Below are 20,634 nucleotides of genomic sequence, written 5' to 3' on the forward strand. Positions count from 1 at the left end.
TTGTTAGCGCTGCCCGAGAGTGCAGCCTAAGGTATCGCCAATTTTTGTAAAAATAATATTTATTCTTTCACAATATACAATTTTACTCGCAAATGTGATGAAAAACAATTGCGATCAAAACATTGTATGTCGCACGGGCGGTACTGGAATTACGAATATCGACTCATTAAAGCCCTCAGCGTTCGACTTCGGGCTTCTAATAGAATCTCGTTCGTAATTCCTCACTTACCGCCCTTATGACACAATGTACTATTGTAGCCCGCGACCCTAAAATAACGCTAAAACTAACGTCACAGTAAAATACTAAAAAGAACAATTTTTTTTACCAAATGCTTTAATTAGAGGATTCCCGGGACCCATCCCAATACCGCCCGCGACCCGAGGTTAAGAAACGGTGCTGTAGAGATACTGTGTCAGATATTGGTGCTGGTGATTGTACCATTTCCTTTTACTTTTACGCGGTGACATATCTCATTCGCATTTAAGGATAGTGTCCCTATGTCCCAAAAGTGTGCGCGTAGGTTCATCACCAAAGTGACCTAGGTATTTAACTTAATTATTAGGGAGCACCGGCCTCATAACGTACAGAGGAAACAAATCATTGTCGTGACCGAAATGTGTTGAACGTATTCATTCATTCAGACATTCATTCACATTTAAGTAAATACCTCAAAGATAGCAGTATTTTTTCTACTAAATTTAAAACCTGTCATCTCCAGCAATTGAAACCACCGCAAAGGAATATAAGCAAGATTAACGGCCAAGTAAAAAGGTTTACTTATTAAAGAAAACAATTTCAAAAAGCATTCCCCGCAAACTGTTGGCAACACTTTCTCGGTTTTATTTAAGAAAGTTAGGGTCTTAATTAAATTTCCGTTCCATTAAGAACCTTTTCCCCGATTGTAAGCCTTAAGTGTTTATTGCACAGGCAAGTTAGGTAAGTAGGAGGTTAAGTTTACCTTTTAGGGTAACTTTGAGAGCAAACATCATCATCATCATCCCAGCCTATATACGTCCCACTGCTGGGCACAGGCCTCCTCTCAGAACAAGAGGGCTTGGGCTATAGTTCCCACGCGGGCCCAGTGCGGATTGGGAACTTCACACGCACCATTGAATTGCTTCGCAGGTTTGTGCAGGTTTCCTCACGATGTTTTCCTTCACCGCAAAGCTCGTGGTAAATTTCAAATGTAATTCCGCACATGAATTTGGAAAAACTCAGAGGTGCGAGCCGGGGTTTGAACCCACAACCCTCTGATTGAGAGGCGATAGGTCAAACCACTAGGCCACCACGGCTTTTTTCAGCAAAGCAGAAGAGAAGAGAGCAAACATACTTGCAGGTAAAATAAGTTGTTGGTAAAAATCGGATGGTGAATGGATTAGTGGATGAACGATAACCTAGGTAATAAATAAGTTTTTGCTAAAAAAAACAATTTTAACACTTACTTTTTGTTAGTCAAAATACCACCAACGGGACTTTTCAGGCTTACACACACGAGTAATATTTACCTCGACGTTTCGGCAACATTGCAGTGGCCGTGGTAGTGGTGATAGTGGTATTAGTAGTTGAGTCTATTCGTCACCACGGCCATTGCAATGTTGCCGAAACATCGAGGTAAATATTACTCATTGTGTGTTAGCGTGATAAGTATTGTATTATATACTGTATTGTAAAACTCTTTATCTACATGCATATCATAACTTCCCAGTTATATGTTCAGAAACGACTATCAAATGGCTTTTTTATGAAACCTGGTATCTGCGGATGCATCTTAATGTTCACATTAAAGTACAGTGCATCTTAATGTTTACATTAAAGTATCGGTAATACTTTTTTTAACAATGCATATCTGTACATGTTGTAGAAAACTTAGGACATGCATGTAGATAATAATTATTATTATAAATAAAACTTTAGTTTTTTATTATCTGTGTTTTAGCTTTGGTAGGTACTTCAAACTAGTTATCAGTAACACTACTTAAAATACAGGCCATATCTGAACATATTATAGAAAACTTATGATATGCATGTAGATAAAGTTATGTATGCGGCTATACATAATTAGGCATTAAAACACTCGTGTAATCTTATTATGAAACGCCTTCGGCTCGTTTCATAAAACCACACTCGTACTTTAATGCCTCTCAATATGCACCAGCCACATAAATAACTATTATTGTACATAAAAACACAAGTCCCGTTGGTGGTATTTTGACAATGAGTGTAAATCACGAAAGATTAAAACGTTGTACTTTTTGTTAACTGTACTTCCATTGACACCCAAACTACATGAGCAGTCCAGCAGAGACGATCCTGGCTAGACTACCATTATGTCACTACCAGATTATTGTATTGACACGCCATACCGTCGAATAAAAAAAAAAAAAAAAAATTTACATAAGTATGCCAAATTTCAAGACAATCCGACTACTAAAAGCGGGTCAAATTGAACTTGCAAGATGACCGGATAAGTGGTTGGAGAACCTGACTACGAAGCTTGAGGTCCCGGGTTCGATTCCCGGCCGGGGCAGATATTTGTGTGAATAACACGAATGTTTGATCTCGGGTCTTGGATGTTTAATATGTTTTTAAGTATGTATTAATCTATATAATTATGTTTATCCGTTGCCTAGTATCCATAGTACAAGCTTTGCTTAGTTTGGGACTAGGTCAATTGGTTTTTTTTTTTTTTTTATTTATTCGACTGGATGGCAAACGAGCAAGTGGGTCTCCTGATTGTAAGAGATCAACACCGCCCATAAACATCTGAAACACCAGGGGTATCGCAGACGCGTTGCCAACCTAGAGGCCTAAGATGGGATACCTCAAGTGCCAGTAATTTCACCGGCTGTCTTACTCTCCACGCCGAAACACAACAGTGCAAGCACTGCTTGTCGCGAATAATCGCGATTAAGAATTATTGGTGAGTTCCTTAAACGATTTCTGAACGCAACTTTAATAACTGGTAACACTAAGGTGTGACGCGGTAGTCTAAAAATAGAATTGGACGGGTGAGGATTGAATGTGAGACACGAACGGTTGTAATGGAAGGAAAATGGTTTATAATTATTAGAATCAAGTGTTGGTTTGTACGAGGCAGATGGTTAAGTATCCCCTAACTTGGTATGTATTGGTTTGTGCGAAGCAGATGGTTAAGTTCCCCCCTAACTTGGTGAGTGTTTGTAAAGTGTAACAACTTAGTAACGAGTAGAAATACTCGTAGTAATATTGAGATATAGATGAAAAGAACATTGCATTTATATGGAGGTAAGGGGGTTCTTTGGGGAAGGCGGAGGAACCATGGGGCCCTCGGGCCCCGGTCTGTGTTTTGCTCATGGCAACAGGTGTACCCGTCTAATGAGAGGATCCTACCACCATGTGGCTCTCGGGTGCATTTGTGGTGCTAGTAGCGTTACACAGATATCTTAAAGTTAAAGTAATATGCTTGAGCATAATTGTACATCACTATATCTCTTTATTATCATCCATGAGACTTTGTCGGACATAAGAATTGACATAATTGCGAATCCAGGCTGACCATAGAGATATAGAGTTCATATTCGTGCCGACAAAATGGTGAAGGTGCTGAGATGACAACTGTGACATTCTGATTAGGTTACATTGCGTTAGTAACTTTCAAAAAAAAAAAGTGGGTTTGGAGGTTGGAATAGCACTGTTCTTCTTTAGGAATTAGCGTAAGCTAGGGACGTCGAAAGGCAGGTAAATAGGTGATAGAACATGCTAAAGATGTGACAGGCGTGTGTTAGCTTGCGAGCTTCACGCGTTGCTATTCAGGGTTGTAGATTCCTCTGTTTAGCGGTCCTTTGACGTTCTAGTTATGCTGATAGGTAGGAGAACATGTTAAAGATGTGACAGGCGTGTGTTAGCTTGCGAGCTTCACGCGTTGCTATTCAGGGTTGTAGATTCCTCTGTTTAGCGGTCCTTTGACGTTCTAGTTATGCTGATAGGTAGGAGAACATGTTAAAGATGTGACAGGCGTGTGTTAGCTTGCGAGCTTCACGCGTTGCTATTCAGGGTTGTAGATTCCTCTGTTTAGCGGTCCTTTGACGTTCTAGTTATGCTGACAGGTAGGAGAACATGTTAAAGATGTGACAGGCGTGTGGTAGCTTGCGAGCTTCACGCGTTGCTATTCAGGGTTGTAGATTCCTCTGTTTAGCGGTCCTTTGACGTTCTAGTTATACTGATAGGTAGTTGTGAGAACAGGTCGAAGTAATGACAGGCGTGTGGTAGCTTGCGAGCTTCACGCGTTGCTATTCAGGGTTGCAGATTCCTCTGTTTAGCGGTCCTTTGACGTTCTACTATGCTGATAGGTAGGTAGCTAGAACATGTTGAAGATGTGACAGGCGTGTGGTAGCTTGCGAGCTTCACGCGTTGCTATTCAGAGATGGGAGATTCCTCTGCTTGGCGGTCCTTTGACGTTCTAGTTATGCTGATAGGTAGTTGTGAGAACAGGTCGAAGTAATGACAGGCGTGTGGTAGCTTGCGAGCTTCACGCGTTGCTATCCAGAGATGGGAGATTCCTCTGCTTGGCGGTCCTTTGACGTTCTATACTGATAGGTAACGAGGAGAATAGACAGGCACGTACTGGTTAGAATACCCTACGGAGCCGCTGCTGGGGTGAGCCCCAGGCAGCAGTCAATAGTATGAGTAATCTGATTGAATAGATATGTAATAATATGCTTTGGTTTAGAACACGTGATGGTGTGCGAACCTCATGTTGCCGCTGCCGAGGTCGCATTCTCGGTATGCATCTAGATTGGATTGAAAATTAAATGATTGCAAAATATAGTGGCCAATTTATACTAGTGAATGTTTGCTTGTTGAGATTCGTTTAGTTATTATATTTATATAGAAGAAAGCACAAAGATTTTTTTTCTTGGTCATTTGGAAGTCATGACATTGCTAGAAGACGGAACAGAGTGACTTTGACTAAGAATTACTTGTGACAAGTTGTACTACAATTAACTTTGACAAAGCCACTTTAGAGAAATGTTTGGTTCTTAACATTGACAGGAAAGGCACTTGGTACCGAAGTATGCATCAGGTTTTGGATTTGGTGATAGAAAAGGTATTGATTTTATTTCTATAAATATACCCTTTTGTTTCTTAATAAAAATATACTTTAATTATTCCGTGGTGTGAATCTAGCATAAGCAGAAAGTTATATATTTTATGAGCTGGCAACCATTTGTTTCTGTCAGTATGTTCTTGTTGTTAGAAAGAAGTGAAGATTGACGGAAAAACGTCTATGAATGTTTTACTGTGCTCTTATTGGTTATTACATTCTTAATGTCGTTTTACGATTGGTTGTTACGGTTTGTTGGTAAAGAAGTGTGCATTGAAAACAAACACTTGTTGTTTGTTTTGGTTTTTACTAACGTAAGTTGTGATATGAAAATCATTTCTTGTTACAAAGTTTTGTCGAATCGAAATATTTAGAGAAAAGGCGTACGAAGGACATATAAGATTTGGAAATACTGGATGTATTGTGAATACTTGGATGGTGGATTTAAAGACCTGCCCCCTGTGCCACAAGGTTGCAGTGCTGCAATTCGACAAAATTGTCAAGTTTCCCATAGTAAAATGTTACAATTTGTCGAATTGTGGCGCTTGTGGCTTTTGTGGTTCAGGGGGCTGGAGTGTTTCAAAGTTATAGTAAATCTGAGAAAATATCTCAGGTACGAGTGATGGTTGAACTTTGCTAATTAATACTGTTTATTATAATCGGCGCCTCGAAAAGTACTCCTCTTAACTGATGCCGAGTGTGTTGAGTTGGAATTACGCTAGTTCTAACTACAGTAGTTAGATCTAAGTGTGTCTAAGCAGAGTACAAAAACTAGATAAAAGTATTTTTATAGTAAATTATAAGTAAATAAGAATAACAATCAGTAAGTAAATAACCAATGGTCAAGGAGTATATTGAGTAACAATAGAAGTATAAAATTTGTGCATACTAGTTATTTACATGATGTTAAACAATGTTTGTTTATTAAATTACAGTTAGTGTCACAAGGAGGATAATAAAAGGGAACGGGCTCTTTGTATATGGCTTGAGCTTAGCCAGAAGAGGAAACTGTTCTCTAAGCTTCGGAGGTGTTTATCACTAGTTGAGAGGTTGAAACCTGAGTTGTATATAGATGTTGAAGTTGAAAGAAGATGGCCTCCAGTATATTGATAATGTTGCTGATGTTCCAAGGGGGCTTTGTTATGAACTGCACAGAGCTGATAATTGGGGCTGACAGGGCCATAATGGACATTACAATTCCTTTGTCTGAGAGGACAAGTGAAGGCAGTTGTACGGAGTTGTTTCGGGGCCGGTCTTGAGCAAGTGTACTTGTGATGGTAACCAGTAACACACAAGGATTGGCTGGTGTTGGTACGTCTTTAAGGAGTCCGTCTGGCTCTAGAGGCTGGTTGGAGCCTGGGAACGGCCTGCCATAATTATACTGGTACAGTGAAAAGTCCGAAGGGGCCGGTGTTGTAGTAGCAGTGTATGTTTGATGCCCGTTGCCCAATGTTACAAGCTTTTATTATTTAGTTGCACCTGTCCTCTTGTCTGTCTGTCTGTCTGTCTGTCTGTGTCTGTCTGTCTGTAGTCAAATCTTGCTTGTTGGATTCAACCAACTTCCAGTAGTCTGATTGACTTGAAGTTTGGCATACTTATGTGAATCGCGTGACAGTGCAGTAATCTGGTAGTGGCATCCTGGTGGTCTGGCCAGGAGCATCTCCACAGGACGGAGCTCTTCAACGGTTGGTGGCATCGACTTGAGATTCGGTATGCAGGTGTAGTTTGGGTGGCAGTGCGAGTGTGATCAGCAAGGGGTACAGTCAGCAGAGGAACCTTGTATTAAAAATGAAATTTTTATGGTTTGGTTATTATAAGTTTAGGTAAGAAGTGTTTATGTACCTTGAAGAAGGTCAGAAGTAAGCAGTGAGAGAAAACAATAACTTGCTATTACTATACACAATCCCATGACCGCACCCTATACCGCCTTACGCTGTGAGAAGATATCAGATGGTAACAGAAAGGGTTCTGAGGGGAAAGAGACAGATTTTGTAGTCATTTGTTGCATGAGAAGTGAAAGAGTAAGACAACACTAGAGCAGAGCAGTGTTGCATTAACACTGGGCACAATCCTGCTTTGTTGAAACTGGGCTGGATACATGTACTGAGAATTGAGATTCACGGTCTTTTAATTTTCAGCGGTGGTGGAGGGTCTGAATGAAGTCAGACTTAGTAAAATATGGTCAGTAATAGGTGCCACTGAACTTTCAAGTATAGGAAATCATGGATCTGTAATCCAGTGTCTTGACATGGACATGTTTGAGTCGAGATTTTGTTTTTTTTATAATCGAGTTGATGGAGGAGGTTGAAATCCCACTACTATTATATAAATGCGTGTGTTTGTAAATTTGTTTGTTTGTAGCTTCGTCGCGCCTAAGCCGCTGAACCGTTGCATGAGATTCGGTGTGCAGATGGTCTGGGTCCCGGGGAGGGCCAGGTCGTGTTTGGAGAAAGGTTTGCGGACCAAGCTACATCGGGACGAAATGGATGATCACAGAAGCTGTTAGAGAGTGACTCAGTGGAGATGGTTCGGTTTCAAGGATGGCGCCGTGGGTAAATTGTGAGGATGGGAGAATGAGGCGAATTATGGTTTTAAGAGCGGGTGAGAAAATTGCTAAGTGGATCCGGCAGCTTTACACCTTACTGTAAGTATAGCCGCCGACGGGAGTGTCGCGAATAATCGCGATTAAGAATTATTGGTGAGTTCTAAGGAACGATTTCTGAACGCAACTTTAATTACTGGTAACACTAAGGTGTGACGGGGGAGTCTAAAAATAGAATTGGACGGGTGAGGATTGAATGTGAGACACGAACGATTGTAATGGAAGGAAAATGGTTTATAATTATTAGAATCAAGTGTTGGTTTGTACGAGGCAGATGGTTAAGTATCCCCTAACTTGGTATGTATTGGTTTGTGCGAAGCAGATGGTTAAGTTCCCCCCCTAACTTGGTGAGTGTTTGTAAAGTGTAACAACTTAGTAACGAGTAGAAATACTCGTAGTAATATTGAGATATAGATGAAAAGAACATTGCATTTATATGGAGGTAAGGGGGTTCTTTGGGGAAGGCGGAGGAACCATGGGGCCCTCGGGCCCGGTCTGTGTTTTGCTCATGGCAACAGGTGTACCCGTCTAATGAGAGGATCCTACCACCATGTGGCTCTCGGGTGCATTTGTGGTGCTAGTAGCGTTACACAGATATCTTAAAGTTAAAGTAATATGCTTGAGCATAATTGTACATCACTATATCTCTTTATTATCATCCATGAGACTTTGTCGGACATAAGAATTGACATAATTGCGAATCCAGGCTGACCATAGAGATATAGAGTTCATATTCGTGCCGACACTGCTGCTTCACGGCAGGATTAGCGAGCAAGATGGTGGTAGCAATCCGGGCGGACCTTGCACAAGGTCCTACCACCTGCACTGGTGTCAAGTGTACCGTGATATTTATTTATTTATTTAAGATTTGACCCGAACATTATACGAGTACATTGCAAGTTAATAAAAAGCTTTTAAAACTAATGTAACATTCTAAGTTGCATAGGTTCTAGTTATGTGAAGAATAAAAGTTTAAAGTGAATTTCATCATTATCATCATTATTTTTTGAAGTCCACTGTTGGACATAGATCTCCCCCATAAACCTCCAGTTACTTCAATTGGCAGCGGCCTTCATCCACCATGAACCTGCAACTTTAACCAGGTCATCCGTCCATCTCGTTGGTGGACGTCCTACGCTACGCTTGCTGATCCGCGGTCTCCACTCGAGAACTTTTCGGCCCCAACGGCTATCTGTTCTCCGTGCTAGGCCTGCCCATTGCCACTTCAACTTTAAGGTGAATTTAATTACCTATCACCTTAAACCTCAGTCAGAAGTCTTAAGTCCAGTTTAGACTATTCCCAACTCGTTAACTTGACAGCTTTGCATGTAATACAAACTTCCTTTCTAACTGAGGTTCACTGAGGTTTTCCATCGCGGTTCAAAGCGGCAAGTGTAGTTGGCACCTTTTTGCACCTGGTAAGACGCGGTTTGCTTTATTTTTATTTTTGTTTTATTTATGACGCGGGGCGGTTTTTTGACTCATTGTGCACTTATTTGACCTTTTCGTTATTTTCTTTAGTTATTATAAAATAAATAAATATCATGGAATAATTTACACTAATTGACCTAGTTCCAAGCTAAGCAAAGCATGTACAGTCAGCATCAAAGTAGCTGGTTACTTTTGGACTTTATCGTTTTACAGCCACTTACTTCAGCGCCATACATGATTGACAAATGTGTTAATGTGACAGAGTAAAAAAGTAACCAGCTACTTTGATGCTGACCGTACGTACCAATACTAATTATAATATTTTTCATCACACTTGCTCGTAAACAGTGTCGTAACATGCAGGCTACCTTGGTTGCAACCCCCCAAATAAAACCCTCGACCTTAATGTGCTTGTCATGAAACCCGTGTGCTCGGTAAATGAGTCTTGCCGCGTACAAATTTTCTGAGTCACACGCACACGCGCGTTAGGCGCATGCTGCGGGAGGGGTAGGGGGAGGGCGGCGCTGTTAAGAGCGCAGCCTAAGGTATCGCCAATATTCGGAACAATTATATTTTTTCTTTTAGTAATATAAAATTTTACTCGCAAATGTGATGAAAAACATTGCATGTCGCACGGCCGGTACTAGAATTATGAATATCGACTCATTAAATCCTAATAGACTCTCGTTCGTAATTCTTTATTTACCGCCCTCAAGACACAATGTACTATTTAGGAATGTGCGTAGCCTATTTGCGGTATCGGCAATGCTATGTCACATTGTCATGACGTCTGTGAAAACGTTTAGTTAGTTCGGCAGTTCCTCGTATTGTAGAGAAGCTCGATATTTCGGCACAGTTGCATGCGCCATGGTCACGAGACGACTCAAGAAATTAAGGTACGCAGAACAAAACCCGCAATAGTCTAAAACATTGTGTAGTTCGACAGTGTACATTAACTTGCGTTGCCTGTACTATTTTACAGCACTCAGTCAGACTTTCCCATTTCATTTCGTTTGTCGTTATCGCCCTCGTCGTTACCGCTCTAACGTTATTTTAACGACGGCTCTTCGTTAAAATATTCCAACGGTGACTCACAGCGTTTTTTAATGACCGAATAAAAATGAGAGTTGGAGTTGATGTTTGTCAATGTAAAATATTACAATTTTTAATATGCAGTAAATTGCAGCTATGAAAATATATTATGTAGGTAATATGAAATAGGCGCAATAGAGTTAGCCGTTAGGAAGCCGTGGTGGCATAGTGGTTTGACCTATCGCCTCTCAAGCTGAGGGTCGTGGGTTCAAACCCCGGCTCGCACCTCTGAGTTTTTCCAAATTCATGTGCGGAATTACATTTGCAATTTACCACGAGCTTTGCGGTGAAGGAAAACATCGTGAGGAAACCTGCACAAACCTGCGAAGCAATTCAATGGTGTGTGTGAAGTTCCCAATCCGCACTGGGTCCGCGTGGGAACTATGGCCCAAGCCCTCTTGTTCTGAGAGGAGGCCTGTGCCCAGCAGTGGGACGTATATAGGCTGGGATGATGATGATGATGATGATGAATAGAGTTAGGTAGGGTTAGGGTTCTGTACCTCAAAGGGAAAGGAGGAAACCCTTATAGGCCCGTTTTATTGTCCATCTGTCACGTTCCCTTTTTACCAGGATCGCGTGAAGTTATCAAGCTGAAGTTAATATTAAAAACTCAGGTTTGCTACCTCTTTGAGCACGCAAGCATAACGTATGTTGGTTTTACACAAAATTAATTTGTTGTTAACATAGTGTTACATTGTTTATGTTGGGGGCATCCTTTGTTTTTTTCTTCTATTTTATTTTTATTGTTTATTTGTTTGTGGTTATTATTGTATGGGTAGATACTTAATAGAAATAGGCAATGTAAAATTCAGGTACATATTTTTAACCGACGAAAAAAAACGGAGGAGGTTCTCAAGTCGACGCGTATAATTTATGTATGACCACGCATTACTTTTTACAGAGAAGTCCGATTTTGATAATTATTTTTTTATTAGAAAGCGTATATTCCGAGGATGAACTCATTTAAATTTGGAAAAGATATTCTTACCCTAGAGGTAGAAACACAGGGGATGTATATTTGTTCAATCACAGATTAGTGATTGTACTGTACGACCAGGCATAACTTTTTACAGAGTAGACCGATTTTTATAATTCTTTTTCTATTGGATAAGGTAGGTATACCTTGAAGTTGGTATTATATAAATTTGGAAAAACCCCAAGGGTGGGAAAAAAGTATAAAATAACAACTCTTTAACAAAAAAATTAAACCGCTGAAAAAACCGAAAAGCAAAAATTAATACATTTTTTGCTTTTCGGTTTTTTCGGTGGTTTAATTTTTATCTATTATGGTTCTCGAGACACAGCTCTGTGAAAGACAGATGAAGAGCGTAAAGCAATATATGGTTACGCTTGTCACACTTCAGGTACTGAACTCAAAAAGGAACACTTTGTTGTCAGTCTGTCTGTTTGTCAGTCATATTATGTAAAACTTGTAACCGTACAAAACGAAATTTTCAAGTTTACATGACCAAAACATACATAATTTTCTAAAGAATATATCGACACCTAAAGGCATTCCCAAAAACAGCCCCACAACACAAGTAATGGTCCAATAATCACTGCTGCGCAAAAAAACACTTTGTTTTTCATAGAAACTCTTTGCACTTCAGTATTACTATTACTTTGCTTTGGCCTACTTAAATTTGTACGGAACCGTCAGCGCAATCCGATTCACACTTAACCAGTTTACTTTTCTCACAAAATGCTTTTGTTCTAAATCAACAGTTTTTTTTAATGTTTAAAATTAAATACTTTTATGTCTTTACTCATTCGACATCAATCACGCAATGTCCGTCACGGAGGCGGGGCCACTGGCATCTATTTAGACTATTGGTTGGCGTCAAGCCAGCGGGTCCTCAGCACAAACACATCTGAAGCCAACTATACTGATCTATTAATGTTTAAATCTATTTCACATTAATCATTGCTTTAAATGTTTTAAGTTTGTTGGATGACGAATGTTTTAACGTTATATTTTTAGTGAAGGAAGCTGAATCGATATTTCAATTTATTAATCTACATTATCTTATCATTACTTACAGCATCATCACGAATAAACCCTAAGGCGATATAAAAGGCCTTTGACAACACATGTACCTAAATATATTAATGAACACAGCATAGTATACATAAGGCAACTCTTCTGAATTGGGTTGTTTTCTGGTAAAAAAAAATACTATTTAGTCGATCCGTTAGATTATCAAATAAGTTTTGTTAAAAATTTCATTTTAAATACAAGCATTTTTTGCTGATTGTACTTTTTGTTGACTGTACTTGCATTGTCATCTAAACTACATATCCGTACAAAATTTCAAGTCGGTACTATTAACCATTGAGGAGTTCTCTCCTGCGGAGATGATCCAGGCAGGCCCACCAAGATGTCACTACCAGATTATTATATTGTCACCAAATTTACATAATTACGCCAAATTTCAAGTCGATTGGGCTACTGGAAGTGGGTCAAATTTAGCTTCCAAGATTTGACTCAAACAAACAAATAAATAAACGAACAGGGCAAATTAAAGAAAAGCTTGTAATCACGATGGAGTCCACCTACTACTTATACCTTACGGCGCCTAACTTTGCCTAAAAGTTCATTGCCCCGACTAGTACCACAAAAGCTATAAAGGTATAATTCCAATAATTGAATAGGTGCTATACCGTTAAGCGATTCGAACACAATCAGGGAGTAACGTAAAGACGTCGCATAAAAAATGTATCTCAAAAATGCGTCAAAACTGAGTATTAAGTAATGAACTTTTAGGCAGATTTATATGGTGCGTGGTATACGTGAATTCACCGAAGAACTAAAGTCACCGACACAGTTCGAAGAAGATAACAGTTTGAAGTGGCAGTGGGCGGGCCACAGCGATGAACAGAATAACCGTCAGGGGAGGAAGGTCCTCGAGTGGATTATTATGTTATTAATACAAATTCAGCCTAAGTAGAAACTTGTAATGATGTCTTGAGTAAAAACTTGTAAGCGATAATTTCCGCTTAAGACAACCTCTCGCAATTCACATCATCCCAGCCTATATACGTCCCACTGCTGGGCACAGGCCTCCTCTCAGAGCAAGAGGGCTTGGGCCATAGTTCCCACGCGGGCCCAGTGCGGATTGGGAACTTCACACGCACCATTGAATTGCTTCGCAGGTTTGTGCAGGTTTCCTTACGATGTTTTCCTTCACCGCAAAGCTCGTGGTAAATTTCAAATGTAAATGCACATGAATTTCGAAAAACTCAGAGGTGCGAGCTGGGGTTTGAACCCACGACCCTCTGTTTGAGAGGCGATAGGTCAAACCACTAGGCCACCACGGCTTACTAGGCCACCACGGCTCTCGCAATTCACATAGAAACTTATATTTGATCCACTCTCCTATGTATAAACATGCCTTGCTATAGGTATGTTAGAAAGCACAGAGGAATCAACAAAGCAGTTTATTGTTTTACACGCTATCCATTCCTTGCTATTCATTCATTTGACGACCGGATGGCCAAGTGGTTAGAGAACCTGACTACGAAGCTTAAGGTCCCGGGTTCGAATCCCGGCCGGGGCAGATATTTGTATGAATAATACGAATATTTGTTCTCGGGTCTTGGATGTTTAATATGTATTTAAGTATGTATTTATCTATATAAGTATGTTTATCCGTTGCCTAGTGTCCATAGTACAAGCTTTGCTTAGCTTGGGACTAGGTCAATTGGTGTCAAGTGTCCCATGATATTTATTTATTTATTTATTCCTACATCAATTTTCACTTGTCACTTATATCAGACAAGTCAGCCGGCTATACGAGCCGAGAGTTTGAACACGGGCTCTTCTCTGAGTTTTCAGAATTTACAATACAATACAATTACTCTGTGATGAACACCGGCACATAGATACACACACTTCAATTATTTACGAGAAAAAATTACATGTGGAATTTATGATCGTTATCTCGCGGAATATACAAGAATCCTCATTAAATAACTAAAAACCAGAAAGTAGTTTCCTCAGAATCCAGAGTAGAATCGATTATACTATGTTTTAAATCTGGTCGAGTTTGTGTCGGGTTTTTTTAATGTACTCAGTTTAAAAGATACGAATGTAACATGTGCCAATTAAATGTTTTAGCGAGGTAGCATGCTATTTAGATAATTTTATCATTTTGGTTCTTCTAATCTAAAATCATCGAAGCGCAACTTATCGAGTCTAGAGTTGGAAATGTAGTAGAATTAAGGGGCTCCTAGACGGGCCATATTTTCACTGCAATATGTGGCCGGCAACTATTGGTGTCCCTGTCTAACATGTGAGTAAGAGAGGGACACCAATAGTTGCCGGCCACTAAAGGGGCTCCTAGACGGGCCATATTTTCACTGCAATATGTGGCCGGCAACTATTGGTGTCCCTGTCTAACATGTGAGTAAGAGAGGGACACCAATAGTTGCCGGCCACAAATTGCAGTGAAAAAGGGGCTCCTAGACGGGCCATATTTTCACTGCAATATGTGGCCGGCAACTATTGGTGTCCCTGTCTAACATGTGAGTAAGAGAGGGACACCAATAGTTGCCGGCCACAAATTGCAGTGAAAAAGGGGCTCCTAGGCGGGCCATATTTACATATTTACGTACTGACTTATCAAATCACTGAAATATTTGTTGAAATAATGGACGTAAGTATCGAAAGCCTAGAATAGCCTAGCTAAAAAGCCGCGGTGGCCTAGTGGTTTGACCTATCGCCTCTCAAGCAGAGGGTCGTAGGTTCAAACCCCGGCTCGCACCTCTGAGTTTTTCGAAATTCATGTGCGGAATAACATTTGAAATTTACCACGAGCTTTGCGGTGAAGGAAAACATCATGAGGAAACCTGCACAAACCTGCGAAGCAATTCAATGGTGCGTGTGAAATTCCCAATCCGCACTGGGCCCGCGTGGGAACTACGGCCCAAGCCCTCTTGTTCTGAGAGGAGACGTGTGCCTAGCAGTGGGACGTTATAGGCTGGGATGATGATGAAGTATCGAAAACAAAATGTAACTTAAAATGAAAAAAAAAATAGGGATGTCAGGTTTTCAGTTACTTAATCAACACCTTGTATGCGATCTTCCATTATACAAAGTATAATCTGCGTGCCAAAATATGTATAACTCAAATCCGTTTTAGCTTGATGGCGTAGCAAACATTCAATCATTAGGGGGTTAAGTAAGATCTATCAACTAACAAGTGAACTAAAGTAAAGTTTGTAAAATAATGGTGAGAATCCACTTACTTATTTTTATGTATTTATATTTATAGTAGGTACATCCATATCAAATATATTTAAAATCATTTATTGCTATAGAAATAAGACAGGACTACACAAATAATAATGGGCTCAGGTTTAGCATAAGCTGTGAGCAAAAGAAAAAATATATATTTAGATTTTCAACCAACAGATTACAGGTACTTTATTTTGATATTATTATACTTATATGACAGATATGACAATTACGGAGTAATGTCACTGACTTTAACGCGAAATGTCCAATACAATGTCACAATTGGGTACAACTAGTAAAAAAAATGTTATAAACTAATAATCATTAAATTACCACAGATTAAAATAAAAGTTGGATAAAAAGATATTTGAACACAATTCAATCCAAACTCCTCTTATAAACTGTATTCTGTACTTAGTTTGACGCGGGATCATCCATCATCTTTCTCCAAGAAACCGGATCAGAAAGTTGTCGGAAGCCGGATAAAGTGGCCGCGGCGGATCCGGTTAAACGTGACGCCGGGATTATCCTGACGGATAACCTCTGCAATGCAACGCGTTTTCAATTGTTTCCTGAACTACAGGCGATTCGCGATTTCATAACCGTGAAACACACACGGGACGGGTGCGGGTCGGGAGTGCGGCGGGCCTATTTATGTGGCTGCATATTAAGGTCCGAGCGAGATCTCGGTCTCGTTTTCGATAAATCTCGGCCAAAAATCGGGCCGAGATCTCGGTCTCGGTCTCGGCCCAAACAGCCGTGTTTCTCGGCCGCGACCGAGACTCCGCGGCGGCGCCCAATTTAAATATTGGCGCGCGTTTTACCGCGGTTGGACGAGCTTTCCTTGGGATTTTGATTGGTCGCCCCGCTCGGTCTCGTGCGTGTGGTAGTTGCAACTCACTGACACCACTATTATTTATTCAGTGCACCTGCTAACAAACTGAAGTGGCAATGGGCGGGGCACATTGCTCGCAGGACTGATGGCCGATGGGGTCAAAAGGTTCTCGAATGGCGTCCGCGGACCGGGAGACGAGCTGTCGGTAGGCCTCCAACAAGATGGAGCGACGACCTGGTTAAGATCGCGGGATCGCGGTGGATGCGAAAAGCACAAGACCGGTCTGAGTGGAGAGCCTTGGGGGAGGCCTATGTCCAGCAGTGGACGTCTTTCGGCTGACATGATGATGATGGTGATGATGACGACCTGCTAACAAGAGTTAACAAGTGACAACTTGTACATTTATTTTCGATTAAGGTTGTTTAATATTGTAGATTGATTTACGTGATGATTAAGTTTGTTTGTAGAACATGCATGCATGCATATGACATTTTTTCATTCATAACGCGTGTTTTTTTTAGGAAAGTATGAAAATGTGGAAAAATACTTATTATTTGTGTCTTGGTCTCGGTCTCGGCCGAGAATATATTTTATTCTTGATCTCGGTCGCGTTCTCGGCCGAAATTAAAAAAGCAGTCTCGGTCAGACCTTAGTGCCGCGGTGTGATGTTGAACCACGTAAATAGGCCCGCCGCAGTCCCGACCCGACCCGCTACAGATCCGCTATCGTCTTGTGTGTATTTTGCGCTTTAAGGAAAACAGCTCCCGATGACCTTGTGCGTACGAGTGAACAAAGTCGCCTACCACGGCGCATCGTATTCGGCCCATAGCCCCATAAGTATACCTTACGTTAAGGAAATGCCATTAGATTTAAAATATGATCATCTTGTGAACATAGTACTAAGACCAAAACCCTAAAATGTATAAAAATAAAAACTCTGATTGATTGATGCAGGAATGACTTACTTAAACGGATTTTTGCCAGAAATAAGAGCAAAATGCGGTTCCAACAAAATATGTAGTTTTAATGTTTTTTTTACCTCAAATAATTATTCGCTGAAATTATATTTTTAGCGAATTAAAACACGTTTCGTAAGATACTCGCTAGATTTTTCAATTGGGTGGTTTCCCGGATATAAAATATTATTCTAAATAGAAGTAGAATATTTTTTTTTCGTCACGTCACTGGCCCCTCACTGGTCTCTACTCCCGTACTTTTACGAGCTTCATCTTTGTCATTTTTAACGAGCTTCATCTTTGTCATTTTTGACGAGCTTCATCTTTGTCATTTTTGACGAGCTTCATCTTTGTCATTTTTTACGAGCTTCATCTTTGTCATTTTTGACGAGCTTCATCTTTGTCATTTTCGACGAGCTTCATCTTTGTCATATTTAACGAGCTTCATCTTTGTCATTTTTGACGAGCTTCATCTTTGTCATTTTTGACGAGCTTCATCTTTGTCATTTTTGACGAGCTTCATCTTTGTCATTTTTGACGAGCTTCATCTTTGTCATTTTTGACGAGCTTCATCTTTGTCATTTTTGACGAGCTTCATCTTTGTCATTTTTGACGAGCTTCATCTTTGTCATTTTTAACGAGCTTCATCTTTGTCATTTTTAACCCGAAAGAGCGTTATTGATTGATTGACAAAAGAAAAAACAGTGTACGAATTTTTTTTTTAAGAATATATATATGTGCCAGATCACGAAATTCCTAGGCATATCGTGAAATGGCGCCAGGCGCCATTTCGTGAATTGGCTAATTGACATCCGACATTATCGTTCAAAACTTACTGTTTAACGATTTGCCTTGTGACGTTTAGGCAGATCATGAAATTCCTAGGCATATCATAAAACGCCGCCATATCGGTTCTTCGGCCGATCCCAAGGCATGCTCGAACACATCGTGATACACGTGGCCAACTTTTAGACATAACATAAAATGGCGTCATTTCATGATAATATGCCTAGGAATTTCGTGATCTGGCGTATTTTACGATCGGCCGGCATATAAAATATTCTGTAATATTACAACCTTATTACAAAATACTGCGTTATAAAGTTCGCTCCATCGTATGTATTAAACCCACGCCTTTAGTGCTTCTATAAAATAAATCCTTGTAGAGAAACAGTAGGAAGATTTGTCTAGCAACTTTTAAATTGTATTTGTGAATGTTTAGTCTTCTAAAATCCGGTTAGAAATAAGTTTACTTGTTTACAAGTTACGTAAAATCGTATAGGAAATAAAATAACCAATAGTGAGGTAAGATTTTTAAAACAAAAACCGGCCAAGAGCGTGTCGGACACACCCAAGATAGGGTTCCGTAGACATAACGAAAAAAATCAAGTAAAATTGAAAATACAAACTGAAATACAGATGCTAAGAAAAAACAGAAAAATAAGACCATCACTGGGAATCGAACCCAGGTCCTCGGTAATCCGTACCGCGTGCTATACCGCTACACCACTGATGGTCAACGGTACCGACACGAATTTCCCTATGCACCTCATATCTCAGCTTGTGTTTCTTACTTAGTCACTTAAGCAGCGACGCTAGCGAAATCTATGCCGTAGCCCTCAAACTATTTCGGCATTCCATTGGAACTAACCGCTCACCCGGACAAGAGATATCGTTTCTAAGCAATCAAATTAAGATTGGTTATTTGGAATCTTTTTGTATTTTTATTTCAATTCGAAATTTTTACTTTTACGGTCATCCCGTAAAACCGAAATTGAAAATACAAACTGAAATACAGATGCACAGAAAAACAGAAAAATAAGACCATCACTGGGAATCGAACCAGGTCCTCGGTAATCCGTACCGCGTACTATACCGCTACACCACTGATGGTCAACGGTACCGACACGAATTTCCTATGCACCTCATATCTCAGCTTGTGTTTCTTACTTAGTCACTTAAGCAGCGACGCTAGCGACATCTATGCCGTAGCCCTCAAACTATTTCGGCATTCCATTGGAACTAACCGCTCACCGGACAAGAGATATCGTTTTTAAGCAATCAAATTAAGATTGGTTTTTTGGAATCTTTTTGTATTTTTATTTCAATTCGAAATTTTTACTTTTACGGTCATCCCGTAAAACCAAAACATAAAACAATAAAACATTTTGTGCGTTATAACACAATTAAAACACTTACTACAGTCTTAAAATCTATTACCAGAAAAAGAGCGTATTTTCGCGGCACTTACGTCCTTTTGTTGAGAAGCGCAGTTTTTCGGCAATAACTCAAAAACGGTATATCAGATCATGGTGAAACCTTACCTTTCCATATTTTTTGCATATTTTTTGGACAAATGGTTTACAAGATAGAGGGGGGGGGACACAATTTTTGCTACTTTGGGAGCGATTATTTCCGGAAATCTTCACTTAATCAAAAAAGTTTTTAAGAAACCTTACTATCTTTTCAAAAGAGCTGTCGAACTATGTTCCACACGTTGATGCGTTAAAATTTTTTTTTATTTTCTGTTACGTGTAGGTATTGAGTGCCCCCATAAATATTTATTTTTGTAATTTAAATACAAAACTAAATAGCGGCTCCAAATTTCATTGATATAAATCTTGTAGTTTTCGAGTAAAATGCCTGTGATATACGGACGGATAGACAGACAGACGAACTTTACGAAACTATAAGGGTTCCGTTTTTGGCATTTTGGCTCCGGAACCCTAAAAAAGATATTCGAGTGCGATAGACGGTACAGTCACCAGCATCTGTTCTCCGTGCTATATAGCCCACTCCCGCTTCAACAAGCTAATTAGGTTGACTATACTATGACCCTTGTCTTGTTCTTCTACGTACCGTAAACTGCTTCAACTTTGCCTTCTGGCCCCAACATTGCCTGATTCGATTTAGAGTCGATAACTTAGCACTCTTATAGGTTTTAAACTTTTATCTACACGGGAATTATTATTACGGGGGGACAAAAGTTTAAAAACCTAGAAGGGTGCTAGTTATCGACTCTAAATTGAATCAGGCAATGTTGGGGCCAGAGGGCAAAGTTGAAGCAGTTCACGGTATTTTTTAATTACTGATTTTTACTTTTATTAAGTTTCTATTGTAATAAGTATACTTAATACGCAATCGAACCACATTACGTGGCCTAATACGCCAATTTCATTGTCCATGTTATTATTGTTCTCTAAGGGAACTAAAAAGCAACGTTTTGACATTACCATAATATTGCGTTCCTGCTCACATGTCACGTACCATACGAATAGACCACGGAACTGTTAGATATACCGAAAATACAAACTGAAACATAGATGCACAGAAAAACCAGAAAAATAAGACCAGCGCTGGGAATCGAACCCAGGTCCTCGGCATTCCGTGCCGTGTGC

The 20,634-nt window shown here is 39.9% G+C and overlaps 1 protein-coding gene across 1 annotated transcript in view; it reads left to right on the forward strand.

Moving 5' to 3' along the window:
* The window catches only part of LOC141428818 (uncharacterized), a 54,497-nt gene that overhangs the window by 1,002 nt on the left and 32,861 nt on the right, over positions 1-20,634 (forward strand). The window lies entirely within an intron of this gene.

This window comes from Choristoneura fumiferana, chromosome 6, assembly GCF_025370935.1.
Source record: "Choristoneura fumiferana chromosome 6, NRCan_CFum_1, whole genome shotgun sequence".
NCBI classification, from domain to species: Eukaryota; Metazoa; Arthropoda; class Insecta; order Lepidoptera; family Tortricidae; genus Choristoneura; species Choristoneura fumiferana.